The sequence below is a fragment of the Pinus tabuliformis genome, chromosome 1_2 (assembly GCF_031772625.1).
Source record: "Pinus tabuliformis cultivar Carrire ecotype Pingquan chromosome 1_2, CPIR1, whole genome shotgun sequence".
Classification (NCBI taxonomy): domain Eukaryota; kingdom Viridiplantae; phylum Streptophyta; class Pinopsida; order Pinales; family Pinaceae; genus Pinus; species Pinus tabuliformis.
The window spans coordinates 681919364-681931198 of record NC_142298.1 but is presented as its reverse complement, the minus strand read 5'-3'; the positions used below and the strand labels follow the sequence as shown (position 1 = coordinate 681931198).

Genomic DNA, 11835 nt, shown 5'->3' with positions numbered 1-11835 from the left:
GGACCCAAAGCATCGATAATGACAGATTCGAGGGCGGAATTAGCAGGGAAGGGTCGGCGAGTACTCGGCCTCCCTCTTCAGTTAAGTGTGAGCAGAATGGGTTTGCTATCAACAATTAATGTAGCGGCGCTTAAAGCTTCCGCTGTATTTTCAAAGACTGGTATCAGAGGCGAGTACTTGGCCTCCCTCTTCAGATAAGGCCTCATAATGAACTCACTGCCACAATTAATGTGCTAAGGTCAATTCACTGGCTCAGATAAGGCCTCAGAAATTATACACTGCCACAATTGATACCTCAGGGATGATCCACAGTCATCAACAGTGCCTCAGAGGTATATGACTGTCTCAGAATTGTTTCAGAGAGAGATTGCTGCCAGAGATAATACCTTAAATATTGGCTGTTGCCATTGTTAATTCCTCCGAGGTAGTTTAATGTCTTAGAGATAGAGTGCTGCCTCAGTTAAGGCCTCAGAGATGGTCCACTGCCTCCACTTTGATGAATTTAGCCCGACGTCCTCAGTAAACAACCTTCATGAGCCTCAGGAACATCTTGCTGCAACAGAAAGGGCCTCGGGAACAACTCGCTATCACAGATGTTGCGTCATAGTTAGCTCACTGCCACAGGTAGTGCCTCAGTGATGGTTTGCTTCCTTTAGCTTCTTCTGCTTAGAGCGTTTGCTTCCTTTACGCGTCCACTCTGCTGAGCTTGGACGCTACCGGAAATTATCACCAACTGCCTTGAGTTCCTGTAAATCATCCAACACGGATGGGTAAGCATCCTTCAGGTCAATAACAGCTACACCCTCTGGAGCTTTGTGGATCAGCACAAGTAGCTCATGTTTGTCCTTCAGATCATGCTTGGACTTATATGAGAACCGATGACCATCATAATTTACTTTGACATTCTTCTTCAAACTCTCAAAAACACCCTTGTTGGCATTGATATCAACATAGCATGCCTCATTTATCTTCGCTGGTGTAAGAGCTTGCCTGGTCTCGAAAAGAAGGTCTATAACGCGTTTGATCTGGGCACCAACGGCTGATTTCCTGATACTGTTGATATGTTGAAGCCTCTCTGTGTCATTTGAGAATTTAAGCGGCTGCGCCGGCTGCTGAGCCAAAGATGAAGAAGATGCAGGAGCCTGAGGTTTCTTTGAACTGCTGCTAGTGGTGGTGGTGGTGGTGCTCTTCGGGGGCTATCTCGTTGCCATGACCTTGGCCAAAGTAGACTGGCAATTCGCCTCCTGGAAATCAGTGCATATCCAGGGAATCAAAGACCCTGTCAAGGAAGAGAGGAGTTACAACAGAAGGCAGAGAATAATGTCAGATATTTGCAGCGTCTAAACAGTGGCAGCATTTAATGGGTAGCGACTGTGGAGGGGCAGTGGACAGACTGACCACGCAGAGGTTCTTGAATCATTTCAGTTTCCATATTAGATAACCATTGTATCTGCCCGTCGGACCCCTGATAGACAGAGGTGGCAGCGAATCTCAGACAACGGTTATGGCAGAGAGCATAGAGCGTAGGAAAGAATATGGCGCAGAATGAGGAATAAAACGCTCAATAAGGTGGCAATTATGATCAATTTTGATTAGTAGAAAGACAGAACTGACATGTAGGTAGAGACCACAAAACAAGTGGCTCAAATATGAGCAGGGCTAGAATTCGCCCGCTCTGATACCATGTTAAACACACATGGACAACAAAGACAATGTGAAAGATAAATCATGCAGTACAATTTTTATTGACAAATGATTTACATTTATAGTACATTATGTGACTCTTGGGTTTCAATCCCAAGGTCTCTTGGACTGCTTAGTCTTTTCAGCTTCCACACTAACCCATTTAGGATTAGGTGTCCAACAATATAGAAGAATAAAAGTACAGATGGATTTTAGAATAATGTTTTAACTATTTCGGTGCAAAGAAAGACTTTGAAAAACTATAGAACAAAAAGTTGTACCTGAGCCATTATATGAATCATTAATCTGAACCTTTCTGAGTCATTATCTGAATCATTCTAAGTCATTATCTGAATTATTCATGTTGCTACATAAAGCTTAATAACTCTTGGAAGGAGTTGCAAAACAAGACTTCCATCGTTCTAACTAGTTCAGCACAAAGAAAATCTACCACAAAATCAAAGTTAAATTATGTAACATATGAGATTAGCACTGAAATAATGAACAGGTCATGCAGTCACAGAAACAAGTCCAAATGGTACAACATGGCCATGCATGAGTGTTGCCACATATGGGCCATGTAGGAGCGTTGACACGAATTCATAACATATTTTTACTGCAAAACTAGAATAGTCACTTGATAAGCCTTAGCATGGAAAACATAAAATGCCAAGAAATTAAGTTAAAGTAGCATTTGTTCATTTGAACAAGAAATTCTCTATACACTTTAATTAATCTTAAGCTTTTCTTCGGTATGACTCCAAATAAGACCTCATTATTTTTTATTCGTTAACACAAAGCCTTGATAGTGTTTAATAGGTTAGGAAAAAAATTAATTAAAACATGTGCAACAAAATTTTGGGTCTAATCATCTATATTTTTGTACACCATCTCATATTTCAAGGCATACCAATTAAACAATAGTCCCTGTTAGTTTTGGCAGGGATAACAATAGTCCCGGTTAGTTTTGGCAGGGACTAATAATAATAAGTTGTTTACATACATTATATACACTGAAACCAAAATATCATCATTTCTGATGAAAACCAAGTAATAGCACGCTAATCAAAGAACCCCTAAGGGTGCACAAAAAAAGCCTAAACAATGGGCAATCAATTATAACTATGCAGGTTAGTAAATCTCAACAAAATTCTGAAAGAAAGAAGGGCATAAAGCTCACAAACAAGATTTAGAAGGATAACTATATCACCAACAAAGAGAGGCACTTTTCCAATACAAGAAGATACTTTGATGGGCATGAAAATAGCATCGGAAAATTTTTTGACCAACAAGAAACATTTGGAGATTCTCTAAGATGCCTCATCACATGCACACAAAAAACCAGGTACAACAACCCAGAGATAAGATAAGATAGATAAGGTAATTATATTTATGTCCAATATTGACCACAAGGTAGGTCAAAGGGATTGTTGAGTACAATGATGTCCATATAATGTTGGAGAACCAAACGATCTCCTATAAAAAATACAATGCATGAATATAAAAGATATAATGCAGGAACATAAGAGATAAAATGTATGGAATGCCTTGGCAGAAAAGATCCAGGAGCTAATGGGTCTGAGCATCAGACCCATCTCTCCTAACATCTAAGGTTGAATGAAGAATATCGAAAACACTTCACAAAGTTTGGAAAACCTGGAAAAAAAAAAGACAAACCCTGGAGAAAAACTCAAAACCTGGCACTGGTCACCTAGGAAAACCCAAATAAAAAAGCCCAAAATCGGGGTGACGAAACTATAAACAAAGAGGGCATTAGATAGCAACGACAATGTCCCAACAGCCTCGTAGCAAAGCAACTCAAACGTAGATGAGAAGGGTAGGAGCGACATTGGATAATGGTAGCACTGTAAAACATTAATCTGGGTAGTAGTGAAGCCCAAACCCAAACATCGTCAAGAAACTCGACGAGAAGAAAATCGTAGCAGCGCAAGTTGGTAGGAGGCCACAATGAACCCCGAACACCTCAGAGGGTCCTAAAATAAAGATGTCACCCACACATCAAGAGAATAAATCCCCCGCTGCACTGATGAAAGAAGGTGCAAAACAGAGGGTCAGGGTGGCAAGAGTTCACCACCGAGCCCTCTGCCCTCCTAAAAAAGGTCAACCCTGCCAGCCATTTGAGTTCATAATTACTAATTATGGATTTTTTTTTTTTTGAATATAACATAATGCTCACTTCCATGTTGTGTTTCTTTTTTACTTATTTTTCAATTTTTTGAATGAGATGGAGTGTTCACTTTCATGTTGTGTTTTTTGTTTGTGTACATGGAAGAGAAAGAAATTAAAGAAATTATGGTTTTAATGTTTTCATTTGGTCGATCAAAGTATTATCAAATTATTTATCTTGAATAATTCTCTTACCATTTATATATATATAATTAAATGGTAAGAGAATTATTCTAAAGTCTTTTATTCAAAAATATTATTGGTTATTTCACTTCTCGTTCCATTTTGAAATAATTTTGTGAGATTTGATTGGAAAATCACTTGACATTTTTTAACATGCACCATCAAAGAAATTCCAAGATTTAAATTTGTCTCCCTTCAATTTTCCTATCTTTCTTGGTTTTTTTTAGTTTTGAAGTCTATTTAATTCTTTGATATTTTAAATTATTGTGGTAATTTAAAAAGTTGCAATACATTATTTTAAAAAATGTATATGTTTTTATCTATCCATATAACCATTACACTATTTCTCCCTTCAATTTTCCTATCTTTCTTGTTTTTTTTAGTTTTGAAGTCTTTTTAATTCCTTGACATTTTAAATTATTGTGGTAATTTAAAAGGTTGCAATTCATTATCTTCAAAAATGTATATGGTTTTATTTATCCATATAGCCATTACACTAGTAGAAATAAGGTTCTCTATTATTTGAGGGTTTCTTCTCAAACCATTTTAAAATGCTTTCCAATAATATACTTTCACTCCACTTAGTTTTTCCTTATGTCATTGTCACCATAAATTTCCATGCTTCTTTTGTAAAATCACATTGAATTAGTATCCACTTAGACGTATCTTAACTTGAATCTACCAAGCACCCAAAGGGATCAAATCTCTTTTCACTCTAAATGAAGTTTGCATCTCAAAAAATCAAATCTCTTTTCACTCTAAATGAAGTTTGCATCTCAACAAATCTGATCTCTCTTGGCACATGGTGGATAGTTAAGATGGATCTAGGTTGGTTTTATTATTAATTATAATTATAATTATTAATTATTAATTTTATTTTACTTTTAATTATATGTAATTTGACCCAATCAAAATGTTTTATTGATAATAGCGTAGTCTAACTTATATAAAAAATGGCCTTTTCACTAGAATCTAGCAACACAATTTTAAACAAGATCGTGATTTTTCTTTTGTTTAAAATGCATTTTTGAATGCATAAATGGATTTAACACCCTGAAAAACCCTCGGGGCACTCGAATTCTACAAATTAAATAACTTAAACTCAATTTTAAAAAAATATTTATCAGATTTTATATACTCACATTTCTAATGCACGAGATTGACAATTAATTGATGATATTGGCAAAGTAATACTATGTGGCAATAGAATACATGTTAATTTTGCTAGAATTTAGGGAATTCAGAGTTTTTTGGAGAGGTCCGAGCTCTGCAACCTGCGAAGCCCGCACTCCGTGGGAGCCATGCTTGCGTGCGCAGCCGCTTACCACGCGTTCTGAGCCTGCGTAGGAGTCCACGGAAAGACCTGTCGGGATCCTGCAAGGGTGCTTGCGAAGGGTTCGTCTTTGTGCCTGTGGGGATCCGCTGAGGGTCCTGCTCCAGGCTGCGGCCGTCCTGGCTGGAACTTTTGGCTCACCATAGAGGAGCCTCCTCTTTCTCCTCCTCCTCCCTATGCAGAAGAGGCCTTCAAATCCCTTCTAGCCTCCCTGCCTAAGAAGAAATGCACGGAAGTAGTGAAGTTTTTGAAAAGGCTGGAAGATATCCTGGAGATCGCTCTCCCGCCAGAAGGGCCAATCCAAGTAGCTCTCTCTCTGGCAGATCGGGCTCTGGTAGTTCAATTTACAGGACTCTGGCCTTCCCCGAAGACGACCTAGAACTGGGTTGCCACGAACTGGGCACCTCTGATCCAAAATAAGTAACCTCTTACTTCCTTAGGAGAGGCTACTTCTTGTTCGAATTTTCGGCAAAAGAAGACAAAGACCTAATTTTCAGGAATGGCCCCTACTTCATGGGCCCCTAAGGGCTGTACTTAAACAAATGGACACCAGACTTCGATCCGGCAGTGGACGTGCCCACAGCGGTATCGGTGTGGGTGAGGCTCCCCAACCTACCAGTTCATTGCTGGATCTGGGATTCTTTGAAGCATATCGGCAACACCCTTGGAAAATTCATAGACAAGGCTAACAACAAGGATCAATATGATTGTGCCAGAATCTGTGTAGAGGTAGACCTAGAGGTCAGACTGTCGGAAGCCATCAAAATAGTGGTTGGTCCCTGGACTCATATACAGAAACTGGATTATGAACAACTGCCATTCAAATGCCAGAAGTGCCATGTCTACGGGCATTTTTCCAAGGATTGCCCGTCCAAAGGGGTGGAAAAAAAAGGAAAGGAAGATGGATGGAATCAGGCAAAGCGATCCAAAACCTCTCACAAGAAGAACACAAATGGCAGTGCCAAAACCCCTCAAGAGGGAATTGCTCAAAAATCAACTAGGGAAAGCCAAGGAAATAAATTTGAAATCCTTGGATCTGAAATCATGATCACACAGGATACAGAAGTACCAAAGGAGATCTCTACCCCTAAAGCTTCCCCCTCCATAAAAAGTATACCAGAGAGAACCAAAGAGAAGGCTTCAGAAGAAGAGGAGGAAACCCAAGAGTCCGAAGAATCAGAGGAAGAAGGGGAAATCGGGGAATCCCAATCCTCTCCCAGAAGATCTACACGAGGGCGCAAATCTGCAAAAGATAAAAGAGAACAAGAAACCTACAAGGATAAACTCTAGGGAAGCCAGCCAACGCTAGAGAAGCTCCTATCTAAAACCCCGAAGGCGACTAGGATTCAGTCACAGGGCTCTAAGGGAGCCCTCCAAGGTAGAAATAAATAATGAAGATTGTCTCCTGGAATTGTTGGGGGATGGGTACCTCAGCTAAGGAAGAAGCAATGCATAGCTTAATAAGATTGGAATCCCCAGATATCCTCCTCATCCGGGAGACTAAGTTGGAGGACTCAACCTTCCTCCAAGCAAGCAAAAAATTATGGAAAAAAAATCGAGCGCATGCAAGATCTGCCCGGGGAGCGTCGGGAGGACTTGGGGCGCTCTGGAACTCAAACAAGTTTTCACTAATCTCTAAGTCCCTAAATATCCATTGGATTTTTTTAAAATTGCAGGATTTAGAAACAAAGGAGATTATTTGTATATTCAATGTGTATGCACCTAACAATGCAGGTGAGAAAAAGAACTGTTGGGACTCCAACAAAAGTATAACAGATCTAGAAAACTTGGAAAATATTATCATTGCCAGAGATCTAAATCTCACTCTCCGAGCCTTAGAAAAAAGAGGAGGCAACATAGTCAGGGATTCGGCAAGAATGGGACCTGCTAGATATAAAACTAGTCACAGGCACGTTCACTTGGTCAAACAAGAGAGTGGGACCGTGACACATAGCAGCAAGACTTGACCGATTTCTTGTCCAAAGCTCCTTCCTTCTCTTGGGGCTGGAGGCTAGAATGCGCATTCTCCAAAGCAGTGTCTCAGATCATAAGCTTATCAGTCTAGAACTGATTCCTTCTAAGGATCTAGGGCCTATACCTTTTAGGTTTAGCTCCCTATGGACCAAAGAGATAGATTTCTTGCAAAAGATTATAGAGTGCTGGAAAGAGCCGATCAAGGGATCTCCATTCTTTGTATGAGAGGAAAAAATTCGCAGGGTTAAAAAGATGCTGAAGGGCTGGGTAAAGACCTTGCCTAATCCTGCAGTGGAAAGAAAAAATATTCAAAAAGATCTGGAAATTCAGCACCTTTATGTGGAAGTTGCCGAAATCACCAAAGAAGAGCTAGATAAGGAATACCAGCTGCAACAAAAATTCCATAGGGCATGCCTGGCAGAAGAGGAATTTTGGAGGCTCAAGTCAAGGAGTCTATGGCTCAAGGCTGGAGACCGTAATTCCTCCTTTTTTCATAAGTAGGCCCAAGCTAGAAAATGCTGTAACAGTATTTCAGAAATTAAAAATGAGGATAGCACCTTAAAAGACTTTGTCAGCATTAAGAAGGCTGCATCAAACCACTTTGAAAAAATGTATTCTGAAGTCGTGGGGACCATCCAAAACGGCAAAATGTTAGATGATGTCCCCAAGCTCATCACTACAAAAATGAATCAGATTCTCGAAAATAAAATTTCTATAATTGAAGTCAAAGAAGCGCTCTTTGCAATGGAACCCGAAAAAGCTCCAGGTCCTGATGGATTCACGCCCAGGTTTCTTCAAACATGCTGGCAGATAGTGGAGAAGGATTTTATGAAAATGATTAAAAAATCCCAAGAATGCCAGAAAATTGGGGGCTGCACAAACTCAGCTTTCCTCGCCCTTATTCCCAAAGAAAAAGGTGCTAACTCCTTTAATAGATTCCGCCCAATATCCTTATGCAACATTGTATACAAAGTGATCACTAAAGTTATAGCAAACAGATTGAAGAAAATCCTCCCTAAAGTCATCTTGGAGAACCAAGGCGGCTTTATACAAGGCATGCAGTTGGTAGACAATTTCATCTTGGTCTAAGAGGCGATCCACTCGAGTCAGCACCGAAAAGAACAAGGTATGGTTATTAAACTCAATCTAGCTAATGCATTTGATCGTGTTAGACATAAATTTTTGTTTGATGTAATGCACAAACTGGAATTTGGAAAATTTTTCATCAAATGGATCAAAGATTGTATCTCCGAACCCTGGATTGCTCCTCTTGTGAATGGCAGGGATGCAGCTTTCTTTAAAGTATCTACAGGGCTGAGGCAGGGGTGCCCCCTGTCACCTCTCCTCTTTGTGTTGCAAGCCTCTGTCCTTAGTTTTCACTTAAACAAGAAACAACAAGACCAAGAGATAGCTGGATTATGCATAGCAAGAGGGACCAAAAGCATCAATCATGCACTCTTTGCAGACGATACTCTGCTCCTTGGGGCTGCTTCTCAACTGATGGCAAGGAAATTCAAAGAGGTTCTGGAAGACTACTGCCAAGATTCGGGCAGTGAATTAAACAGGGGTAAGTGCCATACTTATTGCTGGAACGTTTCAGTAGTTGCTGCTAGCGCCATAGCCAGATGTCTGGGCTTTGCAGCTTCAGCATCTTGGACTTCCTTCAAATACCTCGGGCTACCTGTCTTCCACAAGAGAGCTACAAGCAAGGATTGGCTCCCACAGATTGAAAAAATCAAATCCAAAATGCAGGCCTGGGGGACATCTTGGCTCAACTTGGCCGGGAAATCAGTGCTAATTAAATCAGTGTTGAGCAGCCTGCCTCTCTTTAATTTTTCTGTTCTTTTGGCACCAATGGGAATCATTAAAAACATGGAGGAGCTAATCAGAAAATTCCTTTGGAAAGGAGGCAAGAATAATGAGAAGAGACTCTCCTTAGTAAACTGGGAAATAGTCTCCAGGCTGCTACAGGAAGGAGGATTAAATTTTAAGGATTTAAAAACTCAAAATTTAGCAATGGGAGCTAAACTGATTTGGAAGATTATAGCGCCAAAGCCTGGATGGGTTCAGTTGGTGCTGTGGAAGAAATACTTTAGAGGCCAGAGACTCTGGTGTCTGGAGCAGCAAAAAGAACATCTTAGATCCCCTCTTAGCAATCTGATCTCCAAAGTCAGGCCACTTATAAGAGATAATGCCTATTGGATACCCGAGAATGGTAAACTTATCAGAATTTTGGAGGATAGTATTATGAACAGACCTCCGCTAGTGAATTCAAGTCTAAGGAGAGAGCTGAAGACGTGGATGGATGAAGCTAACATAAAATCGCTATGGGATATATCGGCTTGGCACGGAGATAGTTGGGTAGGCTGGAAAACGCCCAATGTCCCAGCTGCGTGGTTGCCATAATATGCCACGCTACTTTAGTTTCTCCATGGAGCTGCCCCTATACACGCAAAAAAGAAGGACTCGAGAGGCTGGGGAGCAAAGCAGATTGGTTATTCGGTGGCACAGGGCTATGCCAAAATCAGGGAGAGACCCCATGTTCCCCCCAACCCGGTGCCTTGGAACAGAATCTGGAATTTCTCCACTATTCCAAAGATTGATTTCTTCTGTTGGCTGTTATGCCATCAAAAAATCCTAATAGAAGATAGGCTGTAGAAAAGGGGTTTCCTTGGTCCATCAAGATGCGTTCTATGCAAAGAAAATTTCGAATCTTCTATTCATATTTCTCTGAAATTCAAATTTGCAGTCCTAGTCTAGCAGGAGCTCCTTGGAACGTTGAAATCGATGCCCATCTTCCCCCACGCAGTCCCGAATTTGTTTGATGGGTGGTTGGCAAGATACCTAGGCCCAGGCCCAAAAAACAAGATTGTCAAACTTGCTTGGATTGCCCTGCCCAAATTTATCAGTTGGAAAACCTGGCTGGAGAGAAATAGAAGGATCTTCAGAGATAAGGAACAGAACTACAAGGTAGTTGCAAATACAGTTAAAGGACAACTAAATGAGTGGCTGAGTGATAAAAAGGATGACACCAATCTAAGCCAACATGACATTGAGTTTGGAACTGCTCTCAATCTAAGCTTCCAAAAGTTGATAATACCAATCATATGCCTCAAAGACTGGCAGATAAGGAAAAACGGAGAAGATTTTCAAGCTTGGTTATCCAATCAAGGTCTTCCCTCCCTGTTCTTTGACGGGGCAGCTAAGGGAAATCCAGGAAGAGTTGGAGCAGGAGGCATAATTATAAATCCAAAATATTCTTCCACCCACTGGTTTGCATGGGGTCTAGGCCACACCACAAGCATCCAAGCTGAAGTCATGGTGCTGTTCCAAGGGATCAAAACACTTAAGACTCTGGGACTCACAGAAGCAACTGCTTTGGGAGATTCACAAGTCATTATCAATGCTATGGTGACCAAAACAAATCTGGTAGATCTTCGGCTGGCTAGGACAATCTCAAGAATTAAAGGCATGATCAAATTCCTGAGGCTGGAATTTTTCCATATCCTGAGAACCAACAACAAAGAATCAGATGTAGAATCAAATAAGGCAACCCAGTTAAATGCTGGAACTATCCTCAAAGACAGTGAAGTCTCATGGGAACTAATCCCTTAAAAAAACCGCATGTTCTACCGTCTTTTGCTAAAGCAGTTCGTTTGTATCCATAAGCTTGGGAAAACAGCTGGAAAAGGCCAAGTGAAAAATTGTAAAAAAATGAGATTCATAAGTGAGTGTGGCATGCTCAGCTGGTTGGAGAGATTCCAAGAAACCAGTCTCAGCTTTTGTAACCGAATCTATGGTATTTTTCCAATTAGTCAATGAAAGCCCCATAACCGTTTCTGTTAAAAAAAAAAATCTCTATCAGATTTTGATTAAAATTAACGAGAAAAATGCACTGAAAAAATTTCATTTCATCTATAAGTTAGACTACACCATTGATAATTATCATTATTAATTATTTTAGTTTATTTTATTTTGTTCAAGTCAAAATGTTTAAATGACATTACAACATCTCTACATAATGGGATAGAACTCACATGTAATTGTTTACAAACATTTACACCATTATAACATCTTCCATACCTTTTTTCTTTTAGATTTAATTTTAAAAATGTTATAAAATAAAATTAAAATAAAATATTTTGATTTTGAAATGAGTTATGGTTTTTTCAACTAACTTTTAGATAAATCACATCAATGATATTTGATGGTTGACGTTTCGAACCTACTAATGAGGTTCATCCTCACGATCCTCAGTTAAACGTCGACCATCAAATATTGTTGATGTGATTTATCTGAAAGTTAGTTGCAAAAATCAATATGGATCACAAAAAAGTGAGATCAAATATGAGTTATGGTTTTTGGGCAAGTGGTAATGATAAGGCATGGTACTGGCATATGGTATTGTAATAAAGCCTATTTACAAATTAATCGTATCCATGGTTAATAATCATGTTATATTGTAAGTATTAAGT

General features: G+C 39.8%; 1 pseudogene; it reads right to left on the bottom strand.

The window, feature by feature from the left end:
- Positions 1-713: 713 nt before the first annotated feature.
- On the bottom strand, positions 714-5530 carry LOC149207539 (uncharacterized; annotated as a pseudogene).
- Positions 5531-11835: the final 6305 nt, after the last annotated feature.